At 40.7% G+C, this 22,626-nt stretch overlaps 1 long non-coding RNA gene across 2 annotated transcripts in view; it reads left to right on the plus strand.

Moving 5' to 3' along the window:
* The window catches only part of LOC103020370 (uncharacterized), an 83,589-nt gene that overhangs the window by 24,033 nt on the left and 36,930 nt on the right, over positions 1–22,626 (plus strand). For both annotated transcript variants that reach the window (XR_009008555.1, XR_451994.2), the window contains 2 exons: positions 6,273–6,710; positions 7,215–7,301. This is a non-coding gene — a long non-coding RNA (uncharacterized LOC103020370). The remainder of the gene's footprint in view (positions 1–6,272; positions 6,711–7,214; positions 7,302–22,626) is intronic.

The raw sequence follows: 22,626 nt of genomic DNA on the forward strand, positions 1-22,626 counted from the left end.
CTCTGGGTGCCGGGCACTTCACACGTGTGAACGCATTCGCTCTTCCTTATGACCCCATGAAGTCGGTCCGCGTATTGTCCCCACTTTATAAGAGGGGACACGTCAGAAATGTCAGGGAACCTGCGCAGGATCGCACACACGCAGCCTGCAGCCTGCAGGTTCTGGGTCTAGTGCCCACGCGCTTCCCCACGTGCTGGGAATGGACTCCGAGCGAGAAGGGAACTGGGCTGAGGTCAGAATCACAGGGGCCACTGGCGTTCAGGGATGAGCAGAGAATGGGAGTGGTAGACGAATTCGGAGGGTTGGCGTGGAAGTCAAAGGAAGGCGTTTTCAGAAGGGAGGTGAGTGGAAGGACCTGCTGACAGCTGTTCTAGGGAAGCCATGTGTACACACCCCGGGATGGAGGAACACACAGCCAAGTGAAGACCTGCGAAACCAGACTCAGTCAGCGGCCTGAGAGAGCTCGAATCTCCAAGCTCCACTTCACTGAGGCTGGAGCAAGTGGCATGGGATCCAAGAAACAGATGCAAGATGTGTGTGCAGTCGACTGCACATTCCCTTGCCGTATTTATAAATACGTTCCCTGTGATGCTTACTACAGAAAGCTTATGCCACAGAGGTGGTTAATTTATTTGTACGACTTAAATGTGTAGAAATACGTGAATATGAGGAAGAAAGTGGAAACTGTTCAGGCCTCAGTCCACCTGAAGAGCGTCCGTCTCGATTACCCAGCGCTGACCTCGCCCAGAAGTGCAGTGCCAACACATACTGACTTTCCTCTTCCTCTTATTTCCCTGTGCATCTAATGCTTCTTTATTTCCCTGATTACAGTGCTCATTCTGTTTCCTTGTATTTAATCCATAGTTGTTCAAAATAGTTGGTTCCTTTTTTTTTTTTTAATATTATCTACTTTATAACTTCTTTTTTTTTTTAATTAGTTAATTTATTTATTTTTGGCTGTGTTGGGTCTTCGTTTCTGTGCTAGGGCTTTCTCTAGTTGTGGCAAGTGGGGGCCACTCCTCATCGCGGTGCGCGGGCCTCTCATCGCAGCCTCTCTTGTTGCGGAGCACAGGCTCCAGACGCGCAGGCTCAGTAATTGTGGCTCACGGGCCTAGTTGCTCCGCGGCATGTGGGATCTTCCCAGACCAGGGCTCGAACCCGTGTCCGCTGCATTGGCAGGCAGATTCTCAACCACTGCGCCACCAGGGAAGCCCCAGTTGGTTCCCTGTTATAGTCAGCAATATCCAAATCCATACGGTAGGCCTGGCGTTGTGTTTCTTGCAGGCCTGCTTCAGGGTGTAACTGTCCATTGCCTCCGGATCATGTTCCTAGTCACTCAGGAAAGATTTCCCCTCAAAAGCACATTTGCATCTGGGCTTTCTAGTCCTTTGTTATGTCTCAAACGTTTACTCATCACTGGCTGGACTCCCATCATGTCTAGGGAGAATTATTGAACACTGTTAAACTAGAAACGTCTGTAACTATTCAACCTGATGTCCATGGTACAGAGTTGCCCATTTGGGAAGCAGCTGAGTTGCAAACCAAGGCCTGCAATTAGAGAGGTTGCCCTTGAGAGTTTTTTTTCCTAATATTGCAATATTTATTTATTTATTTGGCTGCGCTGGGTCTTAGTTGCCGCGTGCGGGATCTTTGTTGCGGCGTGCGGGATCTTTCAGTTGCGGCATGTGGGATCTTTAGTTGCGGCATGCGTGGAACTAGTTCCCTGACCAGGGATCGAGCCCAGGCCCCCTGCATTGGGAATGCAGAGTCTTAACCACTGGACCACCAGGGAAGTCCCAAGACTTGGCCTTTTAAATACCAAATGCAGTCAGTGGCCAACAACCTGACTTCTTCTGGAGAGTGAGGAGAAAGCAGAACGGAGAAATTTCTTTGAATTGTTTGGTGACTTTTAGCAAATTTAAAGAAGTCAGTAAATCCTGAGGCTTGGAGCTAAACCTACTGGTAAATAGTTAATTACATTTCGTAGACACTACAGTCTTTATCTTGTGATGAACCTGATCTTTAAATATCATAGAAATAAAGTCAGAAAAAATGGACCTCCAGAGAGAACTGAATCTAGGAAAACTGTCCAGTTTTAGGAGCCCATGGAATATTTAGAATAAATGTTAATATGAAAATAAATTTTGGCAGGAAAAGAGGCCAAGAAGGGAGGGAACTTGAAAATAAGGCCTTTGGTTTCCTGGCAGTCTAAAAGAGGCATTGGACTGACAGTAAATGGAATCATAGTCCAGATCACAACGATAATTTTGTGATTTGTTGGAAACAACCTACTTATCAAACCGAGAAAGATGGAAGGATTGATTAAGTGTGCCAACGTGTGTTCTTTGTAGATCCCGAGTGACTGTCGAAGCTTCCCAGGTACAAGCCTCTGGTTGGTCGGTAATGATAACAATAACAGTATTGACAGTAGTAATAATAATGTCATTGCCAAGTGTGCCAAACATTTTAAAAATGTGGGCTTATTTGACCCAAGCAACATTCTTTCATGAGGTAATTTTTCAGATGGGGGAACTGAGGCCCCAAAAGATTAGGCAGCTTGGCCAAGATCACCCAGCTGGTAAGTAGTGGAGTTGAAACTGGAAAGAAGACATTAGGCTGTTAGCCCGTTGTCTCAGTGAGTAGTAGAAGGAGTGGAATGAGAGATGAGAGAGTCTAAAATAACAGTATTACTCAAAAAGGCTGCAGCCCACAGCCTGAGTATAAACGAACCACACATCCCCTCTGGGACTCAGAGCCTTCCTTCTTGTACCCCCTTAGTCTATGTTCTATTAACCTGGCTTGAGACCATTCTTCCTTGGACACTTATAAACTTGAATCAGATAAACAGTTTCCTACAAAGTCAGATATGGAAAATTGCCAAAATGTCCATCCTTTGGATAGAGTTTCTAAGTGGTTATAATTCTAGGAGTAAAATGATAGTGCCAGACACTCAGTAAATATTTGTTGAATGAATGAACGAGTTAGTAAATGAATGAGTGAGAGGATAAGATACTTGGGTAGACGGTAGGTTGTTGGGAGTTACTCAGCATTCAGTAATAATTTATTGAGTGTCTGCTGTGTACTGTGATTGATGTTTAGTGTCAGTGAGAACCAGCTCAGCAGCGAGCCACCACTGTTTTCTCAAAGTGCAGGCTACAAAACCGTACTATAAATCCTCAGTTTTCTCCCTTGTAAAATAAAAGGTTTAACTGACGGTCTTTATGGTACCTTCCATTTCCCACTTTCTGTGAGCATATGATTCTCAATATATTTTTAAAAATAAAGTTTAAAATTTCAGAATAGTTTTAGATTTATAGTTGCTAACAATACAGAAACTTCGGTATACCTATACCTATATCTCAATTATTTAACGTCTTACATTCATGTGATATATTTGTTACAATTAATGAATTGATCTTGATAAATTGTTATTAACTAAAGCCCATACTTTATTCATTTTTTCTTGGTTTTGTTCTAATGTCCTTGCTCTGGACACCACATTACATTTACTGTCAAGTCTCCTTAGGGTCCTCTGGGCTGTGACCATTTCTTAGACTTTGCTTGTTTTTGATGACCTTGACAAGTTTTGAGGAGTACTGGTTAGGTGTTTTGTAGAACGTCCCTCGGTTGAGATTTGTCTAATATTTATCTTGCGGTTAGACTTGGGTTGTGTGTTTTGGGGAAGAAGGCCACAGAGGTGAAGTTCCATCTTCATCACATTGTGTCACGGGCACTTACTGGGGACAGACTCACCACAGTGGATGTTGACCTTGATCCTGGCTACAGCAGTGTGCGTCGGGTTTCTCCACTGCAAAGTTGGTTGTCTTCTCCCCACCGCATGCCACACCCTTTGGAAGGAAGTCAGTCTGCACAGCCCACACCCAAGGAGTCACGTTATGCTCCTCCTCCTTGAGGGCCGAGTACCTGCGTACAGGTTTTGGAATTCTTCTGCACACGAGATGTGTCTGTTCTTCCTCATTTATTCATATCAGTATGAACTCATGGATATTTTATTTTATACTTTGGATTATAATCCAGTAGTACCTTCTTGTTTTGTTTTTGGCTGGCTGTGTGGCTTGCGGGATCTTAGTTCCCTGACCAGGGATTGAACCCATGCCCTCGGCAGTGAAAGAGCGGAGTCGTAACCACTGGACTGTCAGGGAATTCCCTCCAATAGTACTTTAAAAATGTTATTTTGTTGCTCAAATTGTTCCAGCCTTGGCCGTTGGGAGTCCTTTTAGTTTTCTCCTGTGTCCTTTTGATATAAACCGTCATCAGGTGTTAGGTTTTTTCCCCCAACATTTTCTTACTTTCTGGCACTACAAGAAGCTCCAAGCTCATCTTGTATATTTCCTGCCCCAGTCCTAGAATCAGCCATGTCCTCAAGGAATGCTGGTTCCTTTTATTGGAGAATGGATTGGAAACGCAGACCCAGGCACTAGATGGACTCACTGCCACTGGAGTGTCATAACTTCTGGGCCCTCTCTGCTGATGGAGCTGGGAAATATAGGTGCATATACTAACCTATGTGCACACATCTGTAGGTATTTCTCTATGTCACCATTGTATTTATATCAAGCTACACAGGAGTTCATGTTGATGTCTCCAACTCTAATCTGATTCTACATGAACTGTTCTGACCTTCTCCCCTTGCTGATGGGTAACCTCCCTCTCCTGTCCCCACCGTCTGCCACTCATTTAGTTGTTCTGTTCCAGCATTTGTGTACAGCAGTGTCAGAATTGTTAACCCGTATCCTGCAATAAATAATTCTACCAACTAGGACACAGTGCTTACGTGCAGTGTCTTTTGCCCTCAGTTTTATAGGCTCCATTTACAAAGTTGCTCAGGTCAGCACCTTTCCCTCTACCCCACGCTCCAGTGAGGTTGTTTTGTACGTTTGTAATACAGTTAGATTGTTCTATCACATTCTGCATTCCATCCTGCAATACCCCAACCTCTTAAATATACTTTTTTAACGTTCATGCATTAAGGATCAGTCTTCGTGCTGTAAAGGTCTATGGGTTTTGACAAATAGTGTTAAGTATCCACTATTACATTATGATACAGAATAGTCTCACTGCCCTAAAATATCTCCTGAACTTCACCTAATCTGCCCTCCCCCTGCCTGGAACTCTGGCAGTTATTGATCTTTTTACCATTTCTATAGTTTTACCTTTTTCAGACTGTAATATAATTGGAAACATATAGTATGTAGCCTGTATAGACTGGCTTCATTCACTTAGCAATATGTATTTGAGTCATTCACGTGTTTTTAGAGTTCCATAGTTTATTTCTTTTTATCACTGAATAATTTTCCATGATATTGTTCATCCTTTCACCTGTTGAAGGACATCTTTGTTGCGTACAGTTTTTACAATTATAAATAAGGGTGCTATAAAGGTTTGTGTGCAGGTTTTATGTTGACATATGTTTTCAAATTTTTTGATCAATGTCTTTTTAACATTTTTCAGGTTGATTGTAATTGTTATTTGTAATCATCTAGCTTTTATATGACTTCTCAAATATAGCTATTTAAAAAAATAATTTTCACATAATAAGTCTGTTCAGAATCAGGTACCATTTTTTATAAAAGTATAAGCAATGAACCTGTAAGTGTTTTATGGAATAAGAGAACTCTAGCTGCAGGGCATTTTAGAAGTATTTACATTTAATATCCTTTGAAACATGAGCAGACATGTGGTCTGCCTAGGCCATTTCTTTTACACTGCAGGGAAATTTATAGGTGTTAAATTAGCTGCAAAGTTGTTCCTTTATTGCTCTGTCACTAATAAAACATGTTAAAAATTGCATGTTTGGAAATCCAAATAGAAGCATTTGCAAGTTGAAGTAATAAATACAACACAGTATTTGATAACTAAAACCAGCTCCCTTTGTGTATATACATATCAGATAGGACACAGGAAATGCCAAGAAATAGTAAGCTATGGAAATATTTTCCCTAGATATTTCATCTCTAAATACATGATATGTTTTTACATATATTATAATCCTATTAAAACATCACTTACTGTTTCATAGGATGTGGGCATGCATTAGAGTGGGAGGCAAATATGCCCACTAAAATTAGCCTAAAACATGATAACAGTTCTACCAAAAGAAAGCCTTTCTATAACACTGTCTTCTGTCCTTGGCAAGTTAGTCTTTGCTTTTATCACTAATATTCCAAACAGGGCTCCTTTGAGGATGAAGTAGCAAAAATTGTCCCCACATTGTTACCACCTTACAGAACTTTCACTGCGTTTTCCCACAGAATCCGAGTGACTTGTGCCGATTGGACAAGCAAGGCTGAAGTGTAAAATATCCTGCATCAAGAAAGCTTCAGCAGTGTATGCTGGGCTTCCCTGGTGGCTCAGTGGTTAAGAATCCGCCTGCCAATGCAGGGGACACGGGTTCGAGCTCTGGTCCGGGAAGATCCCACATGCCGCGGAGCAACTAAGCCCGTGTGCCACAACTACTGAGCCTGCGCTCTAGAGCCCGTGAGCCACAACTACTGAGCCCACGTGCCACAACTACTGAAGCCCATGTGCCTAGAGCCCGTGCTCCACAACAAGAGAAGCCACCGCAATGAGAAGCCTGCGCACCGCAATGAAGAGTAACCCCTGCTCGCCGCAACTAGAGAAAAGCCTGCGCGCAGCAACAAAGACCCAATGCGGCCAAAAATAGATTAATTAATTTAGAAAAGAACAGTGTATGCTATGTTTTATTTTGTGTCTTAAGTTACTCGATGTAAAATATTTCAGAAAATGGGGAAGGCCAAGTATCAGTGAGAATGAGGGGCTTAAGACTATCATACTTGTTCAGTGTGTTTCTCTTCTCCATAGAAATTAGAGCCTTTTTAGTGTCAGAAAATTAATGAGTCCAAACTATGTTGGCAAATGCTGGGATTTTCTTCCCTGACCTAAAAGTTTCAGAGATTTCTCCACTAGGAGCCTGACTCACTCAGAGATGCGGACTGGCTTCCCAAGAAGCTTGGGGAGTGGGGTGGTTAGGGCTTTAATTCAGTGGAAGAAATTCACGAGAGGATTCTTGGGAGTTTGATTCTCTCCGAAGCAGAACATACCTTATGATCCATTTGACGGGGGCTTTTATACATAGACTATGCCCCTTTAATATACAAAATTATAACAGGGAAAAATCTTCTACCTCTCTTTCACAAAAAAAATATGTTTGTTTCTTTTATTTTGTTTTTTAGCTGGAGAAGCAGCAAGACGGAACAAGACATTGACCCCCTAGATCTTCTTGCCTTGTTCCCCGAATACTCTCAATTATGCCAGTACAGGTGAGTTGATATACAGGTCTCTGGGGAAAGGACGTTTACAGAGATTGTTCTTCCCTACATCCTCCTGGTGTGCCAAACTAAACTTACCAAGGGTCCTCCAGGAGGAGAGGGGTCGACACTCCGTCCCCTTCCCTTCTGAGATTCAGCTTTCTACGGGCTGAGACGGCCCTGACGGAGGGTCCCTGGTAGCGAAAAAACATTAAACGTCCCCCAGGAAAGAAGAGGGAGTCTGAGTCAGGAGCTTAGGCTCAACACCAGAGCCTAGAGGTTTGTAGGGGAACAGCGTGTTCTAGATACAGTGTGCAGCTGTGTTTAGAAACCCAATTACACCCGGGCACCTTGGCAAAGTGGTCATGTTGGTGGAACAGTGGCTGACTGTGTGAGTATAAATCCAATAAGCCTTAGGAGTCTGTGTCCTCAGGGCCACCCTGCTGCCTGCACAGGGTTCTGAAGCAGAAAGGACATCCTCACGGCAGGACAGGGACTCACCGGAGCCTGTCAGAATCAGTTTTGAACAGGGACACTATGTAGAAGTGATTAAAATCAGAACTTTTTTCTTTAATTGAAGTACAGTTGATTTACAATGCTGTGTTAGTTTCCGGTGTACAGCAAAGTGATTCAGATGTGTGTATATATATATATATGTATATATATTCTTTTACATTATATATATATATATATATATTCTTTTTCGTATCCTTTTCCATTATGGTTTATTACAAGATATTGAATATAGTTCCCTGTGCTATACAGTAGGACCTTGTTGTTTATCTATTTTATATATAGTAGTTTGTATATGCTAGTCCCAAACCCCTAATTTATACCCCCCTTGGTAACCATGTTTGTTTTCTTTTTTTTTTAATGTATTTTATTGAAGTATAGTTGATTTACAATGTTGTGTTAATTTCTGCTGTGCAGCAAAGTGATTCATATATGCATTCTTTTTCATATTCTTTTCCATTATGGTTTATCACAGGATATTGAATATAGTTGCCTGTGCTATACAGTAGGACCTTGTTGTTTATCCATCCTATATGTACTAGTTTGCATCTGCTAATCCCAAACTGCTAATTGATCCCTCCCCACACTTTGGTGACCATAAGTTTGTTTTCTATGTTTGTGAGTCTGTTTCTGTTTTGTAAATAAGTTCACTTGTATCATATTTTAGATTCCACATATAAGTGATATCATATGATATTTGTCTTTCTCTGTCTGACTTACTTCACTTAGTATGATAATCTCCAGGTCCATCCATGTTGCTACAAATGGCATTATTTCATTCTTTTTTTATGGCTGAGTAGCATTCCATTGTGTATATATACCACATATTCTTTATCCATTCATCTGTCAATGGACATTTAGGTTGTTTCCATGTCTTGGCTATTGTAAATAGTGCTGCAGTGAACATTGGGATGCATATATCTTTTTGAATTATAGTTTTGTTTGGATATATGCCCAGGAGTGGGATTGCTGGAACATATAGTAACTCTATTTTTAGTATTTTAAGGAACCTCCATACTGTTCTCCATAGTGGCTGCACCAATTTACATTCCCACCAACAGTGTAGGAGGGTTCCCTTTTCACTGCGCCCTCTCCAGCATTTATTATTTATAGACTTTTTATGATAGCCATTCTGACTGGTGTGAGATGATACCTCATTGTAGTTTTTATTTGCATTTGTCTGATAATTAGAGATATTGAGCATCTTTTCATGTGCCTATTGGCCATCTGTATGTCTTCTTTGGAGAAAAATCTATTTAGGTCTTCTGCCCATTTTTTGATTGGGTTGTTTTTTTTTTATTGTTAAGTTATATGAGCTGTTTGTATATTTTGGAAATTAATCCTTTGTCGGTTGCATTGTTTGCAAATATTTTCTCCCAGTCCGTAGGTTGTCTTTTCATTTTGTTTATGGTTTCCTTTACTGTGAAAAAGCTTATAAGTTTGATTAGGTCCCATTTGTTTATTTTTGCTTATTTCTGTTGTCTTAGGAGACTGAGCTTAGAAAACATTGGTATGATTTATGTCAGAGAATGTTTTGCCTATGTTCTTTTCTAGGAGTTTTATGGTATCCTGTCTTATATTTAAGTCTTTAAGCCATTTTCAGTTTATTTTTATGCATGGTTTGGGGGGGAGCATTCTAACTTCATTGATTTACATGAGGCTGTCCACCTTTCCCAATGCCGCTTGCTGAAGAGACTGTCTTATCCTGTGTATATTCTTGCCTCCTTTGTTAAGATTAACTGGCCACAGGTGTGTGGGTTTATTTCTGGGCTCTCTGTTCCATTGATCCATATGTCTGTTTTTGTGCCAATACCATGGTGTTTTGTAAAATCAGGACTTTTAATAGACTGATCAGTTCCTTCCCCCTCTAACTTTGAAACAAGACTACTCCCTTTGGACTAAGTTCCCAGGTTCCTGGACAATTTGGGGAATGAAGAGTCCTTAAGAGAGAGATACTGAATTACCTACAATGTAGAGGGATGGAGGCATAAGCAAATACTTAGAAAAATAAAGAGAGATGCCCAAGTTTTGAATCCAAAACCAATGGAGGTCATACAGATTAATACACCGTTCACTGGGACTCACCAAGAGCTCAGGTGTTTGCCAAACTTGTTTAACTACTGAAAAAAATTTCTTTTAAACTAAGAATCCTGAAGGACTAGATTCCAAGGAACACTGGTTGGAAAATGCTTATTGAATGGCAGAATTTTAGATACTAAATCATGACAAAGGAGCAGTCAATTTGGGGCAGGGGCTCTTTCCTGGTACCTGCCCTTATGATGGCTTGACTGTCTCAGGGTAGACTAGCCCCACAGGTCTGTGGCACTAATCACAATGTTCTAATAACTCCAACCCAAGGAGGGCAGAGGAGAGGGTGCTGAGCTGAGATCACAGCCTTCTCCTTGGCTCTGTCCATCCACCCTTGGCCTTTGAATAATAAACCCCTGCAGTCACTCGTTGGCACCGGGTGTAGGGATTTTCGTCCATTTTACTGTGTATCCTCAGTGCCTAGACTCTGCCTGGCCCAGTTTAAATGTTCAATAACTATGTGTTAAACATTGAACTTCTGGCCTCCTCTGTCCTGGCAAAGTTACTAGAAGCCTAACACGGTGTTTCCTTTGCATAGTTTGTGCCTTGCACTGCAGGTCAGATCCCTGTGAAGGTGCAGGAAGTGTGAGAGCAGCAATGACTGGGAAATCCTGACTGCGTTTGTTGGGCCCAGTCCTCAGCAACACATGGAAAATAACACTTGATTTGTCAGTCAGATAAAACCCGTATCTGCCCAGGTCAGACCAACCTGGCATAGCGGGGGCAGGGGTGCAGTGAAGCCATTTCAAGCTCCACCAGCTGAATCACTATCCCCCCAACCCTGCGTTGCCCAGTCTAAGGATGACGGGCAGTGTGTTTAACAAGCTGTATGACAACGGAAGTTTTATAAACAAATGTATATAAATCAATCATTATATAAGTAAAAACCTAAAATATTCCCTTTTTGGGACTTCCCTGGCGGTCCAGTGGTTAAGACTTCACCTTTCAATGCAGGGGGGTGCGGGTTCGATCCTTGGTTGGGGAGCTAAGATCCCCCATGCCTCGGGGCCCAAAACCAAAACATAAAACAGAAGCGATATTGTTACAAGTTCAATAAAGACTTTAAAAATGGTCCACATCAAAAAATCTTAAAAAAAAATTCCCTTTTTATTCTCTCAACTAAACTAAACTCATCCTGAAGCTGCTAACTCTGTGGTATAGATTAGAATGGTCATCCAATCATTCTAACTATTTCTCAGTCATTATTGATGTTCAGAAATCACTTGGTGGTCTTATGTTTGCTAAGCTCTCATGAAGCTGGACGCTGCCCGTCTCTAAGCTGTGACTCTGCAGAGGAAACGAGCTCTTCCGATGCCTTCCCCGTGAACTTGATGGTCATTAGACCTGGGGCCAGGCCCTGGCTGCAGTGGGAGAGTGACCAGGCGGGCTGTCCCTCGTGTTCCGGGTGCTGGTGCATCTCGCGGAGCCCGTACCTGGAGGGCCTTTGCTTCCGCCCTCACCTACCGCACTGCCCCAGCCAGCCTGTCCCTCCACCTCTGCCCACCTGGGCCCCCCCTGAGGGCAGGCAGGGACTGCGTCCGCTCGGCTACCGCCTTGGCCTGCTCGGCTCATGCACCAGCGTCCAGGTGCACCCGTCCCAAGTCCCATTGCCACCTGCTCGGTGGCCACTGGATGATGTCATTCGGTGATGTGTGGTCTAACCTCAGCTGTTTACCAGCCTTCGGGACTGTAGTTCTGTGTGGTAGCCTGCAGGAACACCATGCCAGTGCATGCAGGCTGAGTATCAACCCTGGCCCCGTCCCTTCTGAGTGGTTCAGAGAGTCCCGAAGTCTTATGCATGTGTTAGGGCTAGGCCGCGAACCCTCCCCTTCTATCTCACGGTACCTACCATTTCCTCCTCTGTCTCTCGCCTCCGGACAGTGGCTCCCACGTTGATGTGTTGATTCCTGTTGCCCTTCGGATGCTCTGTCTCTGAGCTGAAGCAGGAGAAGGTTCCCTGCACTGGCCTGATGGGCCCACACTTGCCAGGCTAAGCTGCCTTCTTCTCTTCGTGACTTGCTCCTCGCTGCACCCTGAGTGTCTGTAACCACACCAGACAGTAACCCCAGCATCTACCCCCGGCTGCTGACTGTTGCCCACACAGCTCACCATCTTCTGGGTTAAGCCTGTACATTTCCCCCCAGTTTTAATGAGAAATAATTGACGTACGGCACTGTATAAAGTTAAGGTGTTCAGCGTAATGGTTTGACATACATAAATTGTGAAAAGCTTACCACAGTAAGTTTAGTAAACATTACCTCTCATATAGATAAAGAAAAGAAGTTTTTCTTCTTGGGATGAGCACTGTTAGGATCTACGCTCTTAACTTTCAGATATACCACACGGCACTGTTAACTGCCGTCATCCTGACGTACATCACATCCCCAGGGCTTATTTATCTTATAACTGGAAGTTTGCACCTTTGACCAATCTTATTCCACCCCCCGCTCCCGCTGCCTTTGGTACTTTTGTAACCACAAATCTGATCTCTTTTTCTATGCCATTTTTCTTTTCAAGATTCCACACGTAAGTGAGATCATACAGTACTTGTCCTTCCCTGTCTGACTTGTTTCACTTAGCACAATGCCTTCAGGTTCTATCCACATCTTGCAAATGGCAGGATTTTCTTCTTTCTTATGGCTGATTATTCCATTGTATGTATATACCAAAACTTCTTTGTTCCTTCATCTTTCGATGGTCACCTCAGTTGTCTCCACGTTTTGGCTGTTGTAAATAATGATGCTGTGAACATAGGGGTACAGCTATTTCTTCAACATAGTGTTTTCGTTCCCTTCGGATATATGCCCAGAAGTGGAATTGCTGGATCGTATGGCAGTTCCATTTGTAAGGAACTATGAGTAGAATTTGCCCATTTTTAAATTGGATTATTTGGGGGTTTTTTGCTGTTGAGTTGTATGAGTTCTTTATATATTTTACATATTAACCCCCTATCAGATATATGATTTGCAAATGTTTTTTCCCATTCTGTGGGTTGTCATTTCATTTTCTTGATTATAAATTTGCTGTGCAGCCTAAATATTTTGACACTCTTTCTGCTCTGGGTTATTTCTTCCCCCAATAGCTTGGTAGCTTAAGGAGAGGTCTTTAATCCCCAATGGGTTAAGGACATTTTGCTCAACACACGTGGGCATCAGAAGCAGCCGTTTGAGTGGGACCAAGGCATGAATACTGAAAACTCCGCAGGTGACTTGGATGTTCATCCAGGGTGGAGAAGAACCCTTAGCTTGGGGGCCCTCTGTTTGGGTCCAAAGCACGTACTCAGTTTTCCCCTCCGTTTGTAGGCCCAGTGCTGGATGTACTGACGTGCCTCAATCGGACTGATTCTTGGGAAGTTCGTGGTTGGTTGTTATCTGGGCCTCCTGCCACTCTGCAAACCACCCCTATGGACGGTGATGCACAGTTTCCTTTAGGTTAATTCCATGAGTTGCATTTCAAAAAGAAAAAAAGACTTGACCTCACAAGGAAACCACTTTTAGTTGCTTCATTTCCTGGAGCCTACAGCTTTTTTTCTTTCTTTTTTTTTTTTTTTTTTGGTACAGCTGGCAAAACGCCTGGGACAAGATGTATTCAATTCAAGTTAAAGCAGAGCTATGTCCGGAGAAACAGACGGCCCACCTAAGGTGAAAAAAATTACTTTCTTGGCGGGCAAGCCAGGGTGATTTATTCACCTCTTCCTCTAGGAAGGCAGGAATGTGTGCAGGCAATATAAATACAACATGTTACAAGCACATTCCACAGATGAACAGAATAATTGGTGCTGAACAGGCAGTGGGAGGTATCCTCCTGCGTCCAGGCAGGCTGAGGGAACTTGTCACACATGCATGAAAGTGCCCCCAGAACTGGAAAATCACTCCATCGGGGAGGTAATAAGAACCAGGACATAAGTGAAGAGACCCATCGTAACCCTCTCTGAGAGCCCGTAATGACACGCTGAGAAGATCAGGGACAGGTATAGGCTCAGAAAAATGACTGGCCATACACAAAGCAGTGAGAATTGTATTGTGCTCCATCTGAAGAAACCCTGTCTGGGGTTAATGAGGTAGACAGGTAATCCGCATTTGTTTAGAAAAGGAGCGATATGGCCTCAGAATTTGTTGCTGATTATCTAATACTTTTCCTGGTGGTTACTCGTGTTCAGATCACCTGGAAAGTACATCCCACTCAGAAGGCTTTTCCAATACCTGATGAAACACCCCTTAAGTGTTTCCGCTCTTTTGTTCTGAGTCTGCATTCAACAAGTAACATTCTGAGTATGAATTTGGTCTCCCAGTTACCTTGATAACGGGCGGGATTGAGGAAACAAGTTTGGAGGTCACTGGAAAGGCTTATTATATACTTGTTACAAATAAGTGAATTTGTGTTTTGTTTGCTATGTCCATCTTTTGAAGGTGTGGTTAGCACAGGTTAGTCCTGCAACCTACATGCCTGCCAGGACAGACAAAATCCGCTCTTTGGACCTGCACAGCTGAGCGCCAGAACCTGGAATCTCTGGCCATTGCTCCATATGCAGCCTTGAGAGGCTCCACCCACCCAGCCCAGGGTCTGTGCCTCTCTTTAAATTCAGCATAAACCGACCCCCATAGTCACCTCCCGACCTGCTTCTTTAAAATTAGCAGAGGGTAATTCTAAATTATCTTCTCTGCAGTGACTTCTCGTGTCTTGTAGCCTTGAACCTTAGGAAACAAGTTGCATTACCTGTGATCACACTGTGACCATGTAGTTTTACCCAGTTGCAAACTTTCAGCTTCCTGTGGTCCTTCTGCCCTCTTAACTTGGAGAGCTGGGCCATGGTGAGGCCACATGAGGATGTACCGAGGGTCCCCCTGTACCCCTTGATCAAGTAACTTGAAAGGAGTGCATGTTCTCATCCACAGGAGCAGAGCTAGAATGGCACTTCTGTCTGTCAGCTGTGCCCTCAATAGCTGTGAGCTTGGCCCTTCCCCCACCAGAGAGACTGTCCTTCTGTGACCTGCCCTGGCATCCTCATCCCGACTCTCACAAAGGCACCATCGCTTCAAGGACTTTTGCTTAGTCTTCACCTTCCTACGGAGTAAGCTGGTGGTACTGTGCACCCCTTGGTGGACACTCCACACTGGTTGTTTGCTGGAGGGCATTTGTCCACTTTGGTGACCAATAGTTTTTGCTCATTTCCAGAATGAGATGGAAGCAGGAATGACCCAACTCTGGAAATTACCTATTAGCCTTACATCCCAGAAATTGCCCTGTATCCCTTGAAAACAGCAAGCTATCTTCCCTTTAAATGCAAAATAGAAATATCAATATTGCATATTAATTTCTTCTTCCCCTAATTGGGAGAGTTGGCCGAAGGACTAATAATGATGACTGTTGTAAAAATGTTCTTAAAATAGTCGCTTCATAGATAAGAGATGCGTTTACTGCAACCGAGATTTATGAAGGTTCTGTGAGATGGCAAAATGGGGTTTGCAACGCAGGATGTTTATTGCTTCCAGGGGCTGTGGCTAATCTCTCATGAAGCAAGTTTTCAGTTGGGTAGAGATTGAGTAATTAGAACAGAGATGCATTGTGTAACTCCTTCTTCCTCTTTATTTATTGTGAACCAGTGAATACCCTCAGTCTCAAGCTGCAGGCCAGCTTAATAGATTTGATTTTTGAGTGTCTCACATCATGAGAGCTCAGCAGTTCTTGCAAGAAGTGCCCACAGATAACCAAGGCCTTGTATCTGTCTCTGTGCTGATGTTGAACTTGTCTGACAGATTCACCTAAGGGCATCCCAATAGCCTTTTCTTTAAAGGGAAAGAGAACTGACATTTACTGATTAGTTACTCTGTAGGCATACTGTCTTTATTTCTCATGGCTAATCTATGAGATTGGTATTATTTTCCCTATGTTATAGGTGGGATTGAGACCAGAGAGATTAAGTAACTTGCTCCAGGTAATAGAAAACCTTCGAAGCTGAAGACAAACATGCTCTCTTCTGCTCAGTTTTATACAGGAGAAGTGAGGTGATAATACAGTAGAGCTGGATTTCTGGATTTAAAACCAGGCCTGTCTGACCCCAAAACCACTGCTCCTTCTGCTGTGCTGTGTTGCCATATTGACATACAGGAGGCTCGATAAATGCCTAAGGGTTTTCTTCTTTTTTTTTAGTTTTGCTACTCTGAATTGTTTTTTTCAATTGTGTGTGTATCTGGCAAAATGCACATAATATATAATTTACCACTTACCCATTTTTAAGAGCACAGTTCAGTGGTATAAATACATTCATAATATTGTATAACCATCACATCTCCGTAACTTTTTTCATAAAACTGAAGCTCTGGGACTTTCCTTGTGGTGCAGTGGTTAAGAATCCACCTGCCAATGCAGGGGGCATGGGTTCGATCCCTGGTTCGGGAAGATCCCACATGCCATGGAGCAAGTAAGCCCGTGTGCCACAACTACTGAGCCTGCACTCTAGAGCCCATGAGCCACAGCTACTGAAGCATGCACGCCTAGAGCCCTACTCTGCACCAAGAGAAGCCACCCCAATGAGAAGCCTGCGCACCAAAAGGAAGAGTAGCCCCCGCTCCCCACAACTAGAGAAAGCCCACGTGCAGCAACAAAGACCCAAAATGCAGCCAAAAATAAATAAAATTTAAAAAAAAAAAGAAAAGAATCTTTAAAAAAAAAACTGAACTCTATTCCTACTGAACAATAACTCCCTCATCCCTCTTCCCCTAGCCGCTGGGAACCACCATTGTACTTTCTGTCTCTACGAATTTGACTATTTTTAGTACCTCATATAAGTGGAATCACAGTATTTGTCTTTTTGTGATTGCCTTATTTTAGCATATTGTCCTCAAGTTTCATGCACCTTGTAGTATATTGTAGAATTTCCTTTACTTTTAAGGCTGAGTAATATTTCATGTATGTATGTATCACATTTTGCTTCTCCATTCATCTGTCAATGGACCCTTGTCTTGTTTCCACATTTTATTTATTGTCAGTAATGCTGCTGTGCACATAGGTGTACAAATATCTCTCTGAGACCCTGCTTCCTTTGAGATACATACCCCAGAAGTAGAATCGCTGGGTCACATGGTAATTCTATTCTTAATTTTTTGAGGTCCTCCATACTGTTTTCCGCGGCAGCTGTACCATTTCGTATTCCCACTAACAGTGCACAAGGGCTCCAGTTTCTCCGCATCCTCGCCGACTCTTATTGTTTTGTTTTTTTGATAGTAGCCATCTTAATGGGTGTGAGGTGGTATCTCACTGTAGTTTTGATTTGAATTTCTCTAATAATTAGTGATGTTGAGCATCTTTTCATGTGCTTATTGGCTATTTGGATATCTTTGAAATTTGTATGTCAAGTCCTTTGCCCATTTTTGATTGGGTTGTTTGTTTTTTGTGTTGTTGAGTTTTAAGAGTTCCCTATATGTTCTGGATATTAATTCTGATATTAATCAGATATATGATTTACAAATATTTTCTCCCATTCTGTGGGTTGCCTTTTTACTCTGTTGATAGTGTCTTTGATGCACAGAATTATAAAATTTTCATGAAGTCCCATATGGTGTCACATCCAAGAAATCATTACCAGATCCAATGTTGTGAAGCTTTGACTCAAGTTTTCTTGAAAGAGTTTTTTTTTTTTTCTCCCTTAGGCCTTACATTTAGGTCTTTTATCCATGTAGAGTTAATTTTTATATATGGTGTTAGTTAAGGACCCAACTTCAATTTTTATATATGGTGTTAGTTAAGGACCCAACTTCATTCTTTTGCACGTGGATATCCAGTTTTCCCAGCACCATTTGTTGAAAAGACTTCTTTCCCCATTGAATCGTCTTGGCATCCTTGTCAAAAATCAGCTGACTATATATGCAATGGTCTATTTCTGGGTTTTCTATTCCATTATTGTTATGTCTGTCCTTATGCCAGTACAACACTGTTTTGATTTCTATAGCTTTGTGGTAAGTTTTGAAATCAGGAAGTGTGAGTACTCCAGTTTTGCTCTTCTTTTTCAAGATTGTTTTAATTATTCAAGGTCCCATGAGATTCTCTATGAATTTTAGGATGGGATTTTTCTATTTCTGCAAAAAAAAATGTCATTAGGATTTTGATAGGGATTCCATTTAATTTGTAGATTGTTTTGGGTAATATTGATATTTTAACAATATCAGGTCTCGCAATCAGTGAATGTAGGATCTATTTTCATTTATTTATCTCTTTAATTTCTTTCAGCAATGTTTTATAGTTTTCATTGAACAAGTGTTTCACTTCCTTGGTAAAGTTAATTCCTAAGTATTTTATTCTTTTCCATATTATAAATGGAATTGTTTTTGTAATTTCCTTTTTAGATTGCTCATTTTTAGTATATCCAAATGCAACTAATTTTTATGTATTGACTTTGTATCCTGCTACTTTGCTGAATTCATTTATTAGTTCTAATAGTTTTCTTTGTGTGGAATCTTTTAGGGTTTTCTATATGTGAGATAATGTCATCTACAGAGATAATTTTACTTCTTCTTTTTCAGTTTGGATGCCTCATTTCTTTTTCTTACCTAATTGCTCTGGGTAGAACTCCAGTACTATGTACAGTGGAAGTGGTGAAAGCAGGCATCCTTGTCTTGTTCCTGATGTTAGAGGAAAAGTTTTCAGTCTGTCACCATTGAGTATGATATTTGCTCTGGGTTTTTTGTATATGGCTTTTACTGTGTTGAGGTAGTTTTCTTCTTCTATTCCTGGTTTTTTCAATGTTTTTTTACCATGAAAGGGCGTTGAATTTTGTCAGAAGCGTTTTCTCCATCAATTGAGATGATCATGTGTGACCTTTTTTCTTTCTTTCTGTTAATGTAGTGTATTACATTGATTTTTGTATGTTGAACCATCCTTGCATTCTGGGAATTAATCCCACTTGGTCATGGGGCATGATCCTTTTAATATGTTGTTGAATTTGATTTGCTAGCATTTTGTTGAGGATTTTTGCATCAATGTTCACGAGGGATATTTGTTTGTAGTTTTATTGTTGTGTCTTTATCTGGCCTTTGGTGTAAGGGTAATTCTGGCCTCATTGAATGAATTAAGAGGTGTTCCATCCTCTTTGATGTTTTGGAAAAGTTTAAAAGAAGGATTGATATTAGTTCTTCAAATGTTTGGTAGTATTTGCCAGTGAAGCAGCTGGGTCCAGGGCTTTTCTCTGTCTGGAGATTTTTAAAATTCAACCTCCTTACTAATTGTAGGTCTATACACATTTTCTATTTCTTCATGATTTAGTCTTGGTTGGTTTTGTGTTTCTAGGAATTTGTCCATTTTATCTATGTTGTGCAACATGTTGGTATATAATTGTTCATAGTACTCTCTTACATCCTTTTCCTTTCTTTAGAATCAATAGTAATGTCCCCCCCTTTTATTTCTGATTTTTGTAATTTGATTCTTTTGTCCTTTATTCTTAGTCCAGTAGCTAAAGGTTTGTCAATTTTGTTGATCTTTTTGAAGAGCCAACTTTTGGTTTCATTGATTTTCTTTATTGTTTTTCTCTTCTCTGTTTTGTTTATCTCTATTCTAATCTTTATTATTTCCTTCCTCCTGCTAGCTTTGGGTTTAGTTTGTTCTTCTTTTTCTAGTTCCTTAAGTTATAAAGTTAGGTTGTTGATTTGATATCTTTTTTTTTTTTTGCTGTACTGTGTGGCACGTGGGATCTTATTTCCCCTGACCACAGATTGAACCCGTGCCCCCTGCATTGCAAGCGCGGAGTCTCAACCAATGGACCGCCAGGGAAGTCCCATCTTTCTTGTTTTTTTAATTGAATATAGTTGATTCACAATGTTGTGTTAATTTCTGCTGTACAGCAAAGTGATTCAGTTATACATATATATACACATTCTTTTTTCTATTCTTTTCCACTATGGTTTGTCTCAGGATATTGAATATGGTTCCCTGTGCTATACAGTAGGACCTTGTCATTTATCCATTCTATATGTAATAGTTTGCATCTGCTAACCCCAAACTCCCAGTCCATCCCTCCCCCACCCCCTCCCCCTTGGCAGCTACAAGTCTGTTCTCTATGTCTGTGAGTCTGTTTCTGTTTTGTAGATAAGTTAATTTGTGTCATATTTTAGATTCCACATATAAGTGATATCACATGGTATTTGTCTTTCTCTTTCTGAGTTACTTCACTTAGTATGATCATCTCTAGGTTCATCCATGTTGCTGAAAATGGCATTATTTCTTTCTTTTTTAAGGCTGAGTAGTATTCCATTGTGTATATATATATATATATATACACCACATCTTCTTTATCCATTCAGCTGTCAGTGGACATTTAGGTTGTTTCCATGTCTTGGCTATCATAAATAGTGCTGCTGTGAACATAGGGGTGCATGTATCTTTTCAAATTAGAGTTTTGTCTGGATATATGCCCAGGAGTGGGATTGCTGGATCATATGGTAGCTCTACTTCTATTTTTTTAAGGAACCTGCATACTGTTCTCCGTAGTGGCTGCACCAATTTACGTTCCCACTGACAGTGTAGGGGGGTTCCCTTTTCTCCGTACCCTCTCCAGCATTTGTTATTTGTAGACTTTTAATGATGGCCATTCTGACTGGTGTGAGGTGGTAGCTCATTGTAGTTTTGATTTGCATTTCTCTAATAATTAGTGATGTTGAGCTTCTTTGGAGAAATGTCTATTTAAGTCTCCTGCCCATTTTTCTACTGGGTTGGGTTTTTTGGGGTTTTTTTGTTTTTTTTTGTTTGTTTTTTTTTTGTTGAGTTGTTCTTTCATATTTTTAAAGTAAGTGTTTATGGCTATAAGTTTCCCAATTAGCAACACTTAACACTTCATCCCATAAGTTTTGGCATGTTGTGTTTTTGTTTTCATTAGTCTGTAAATATTTTCTAATATCTTTTGTATTTTCTTCTTTGATCCATTGGTTGTTGAAGTGTATTGTTTAATTTCCACAATTTTGTGAATTTTTTAGTTTTCCTTCTGTTGTTGATTTCTAACTTCTGTGCATTGTGGTTGGAGAAGATATTTTGTATGATATCCATCTTTCAAAATTTGAGACTTCATTTGTGGCCTAACCTGTATTCTATCCTGGGGGATAGCCCATGCACACCTGAGAAGAATATGCATGCTATTGTTGTGTTTGTTAGATCTAGTTGATCTATTGTATTGTTAAGTGTCTATTTCCTTTCTTATCTTCTGTCTGGTTTTTTGGTTTTTTATAAAATTTTTATTGGAGTATAGTTGACTTAAAATGTTGTGTTAGTTTCTGCTGTACAGTAAGGTGCTGTCTGGTTGTTTTATCCATTATTGTGATAATGGATCTTGAAGCATCCAACTATTATTGTAAAATTGTTTTATTTCTCCCTTCAATTCTGTCAGTTTTAATTTCACATATTTTGATGCACAGATGTTTATAATTGTTTTATCTTCTTGCTTTATGGAAACTTTTATTAATATACAGTGTCTTTCTTTGTTGTAAACTTTTTCAATTTTAAGTATTTTGTCTGATATTTTTATATCCACCCATGCTCTCTTTTGGTTGCTATTTGCATGGAGTAACTTTTTCCATCCTTTGTTTTCACTCTATTTGTGTCTTTGGATCTAAAGTGGGTCTGGTAGATATAGTTGTATCATGTGTTTTTATCAATTCTGCCAATCTCTGTCTTTTGATTGAAGAGTTTAAACTATTTACACTTAAAGTAATTACTGATAAGGAGAGATTTACTTCTGTGATTTTGCTATTTGTTTCCTAAATGCCTTGTAGCTTTTTTATTGCTCATTTCCTGTGTTACTGTCTTGTTTTGTGTTCAGTTGATTTTTTATAGTGAGATGTTTAAATTCCTTTCTCATTTCCTTTTGTGTATATTCTGTAGCTGTTTTCTTTGTGGTTACCACAAGGATTACGTTTAACATCCTAAAGTTACAACAGTATAGTTTGAATTTATACCAGCCTAACTTCAGTAACGTACCCAAACTCTGCTCCTTTACAGCTCCATCCCCATCCCTTTCAGCTGTTGATGTCATAAAATTACATCTTTCTACATTGTGTGCCCCAAAACATAAACTAATATATTTTTAAAATTCAGTAGTCTCCTAAATCATGTAGAAAACAAAAAGTGGAGTTACAAACCATTGTTACAATAATACTAGCTTTGATAATTATCCATGTATTTACCTTTATTGAGATCTTGATTTCTCCATATAGATTTGAGTTACTGTTATGGCTTCTAGTGTCTTTTTATTTCTTGCAGGACTCTTGCGCATTTCTTGCAGGACAGGTCCACTGGTAACAAACTCTTTTGCTTTTATCTTGATGTCTTAATTTCTTCCTTACTTTCGAAGGGCAGTTTTGCTAGACATAGAATTCTTGGTTGACAGTTTCTTTTCTTTTAGCATGTTGACTATATCAGCCCACTGCCTTATGGTCTCCAACGATTCTGATGAGAAATCTGCTGATAATCTTATTGAGGATCCCTTGTATGTGATTATTTGCTTCTCTCTTAATGCTTTCTAGATTTTCTCTTTTTCTTTGGCTTTCAGTTCATCTGACTTGGAGCTTATTGAGCCTGTTGGATATTTTTCTCTTAATTTTTTTTTTTGGCTACACCACACAGCATGTGGGATCTTAGTTCCCTGACCAGGGATTGAACCCATGCCCCCTGCAGTGGAAGCACAGAGTCTTAACCACTGGACCGCCAGGGAAGTCCCCTGTTGGATATTTATATTCATGTTTTTTACCGAGTTTGG

This window comes from Balaenoptera acutorostrata, chromosome 6 (genome assembly GCF_949987535.1).
Source record: "Balaenoptera acutorostrata chromosome 6, mBalAcu1.1, whole genome shotgun sequence".
Taxonomy (NCBI): Eukaryota; Metazoa; Chordata; class Mammalia; order Artiodactyla; family Balaenopteridae; genus Balaenoptera; species Balaenoptera acutorostrata.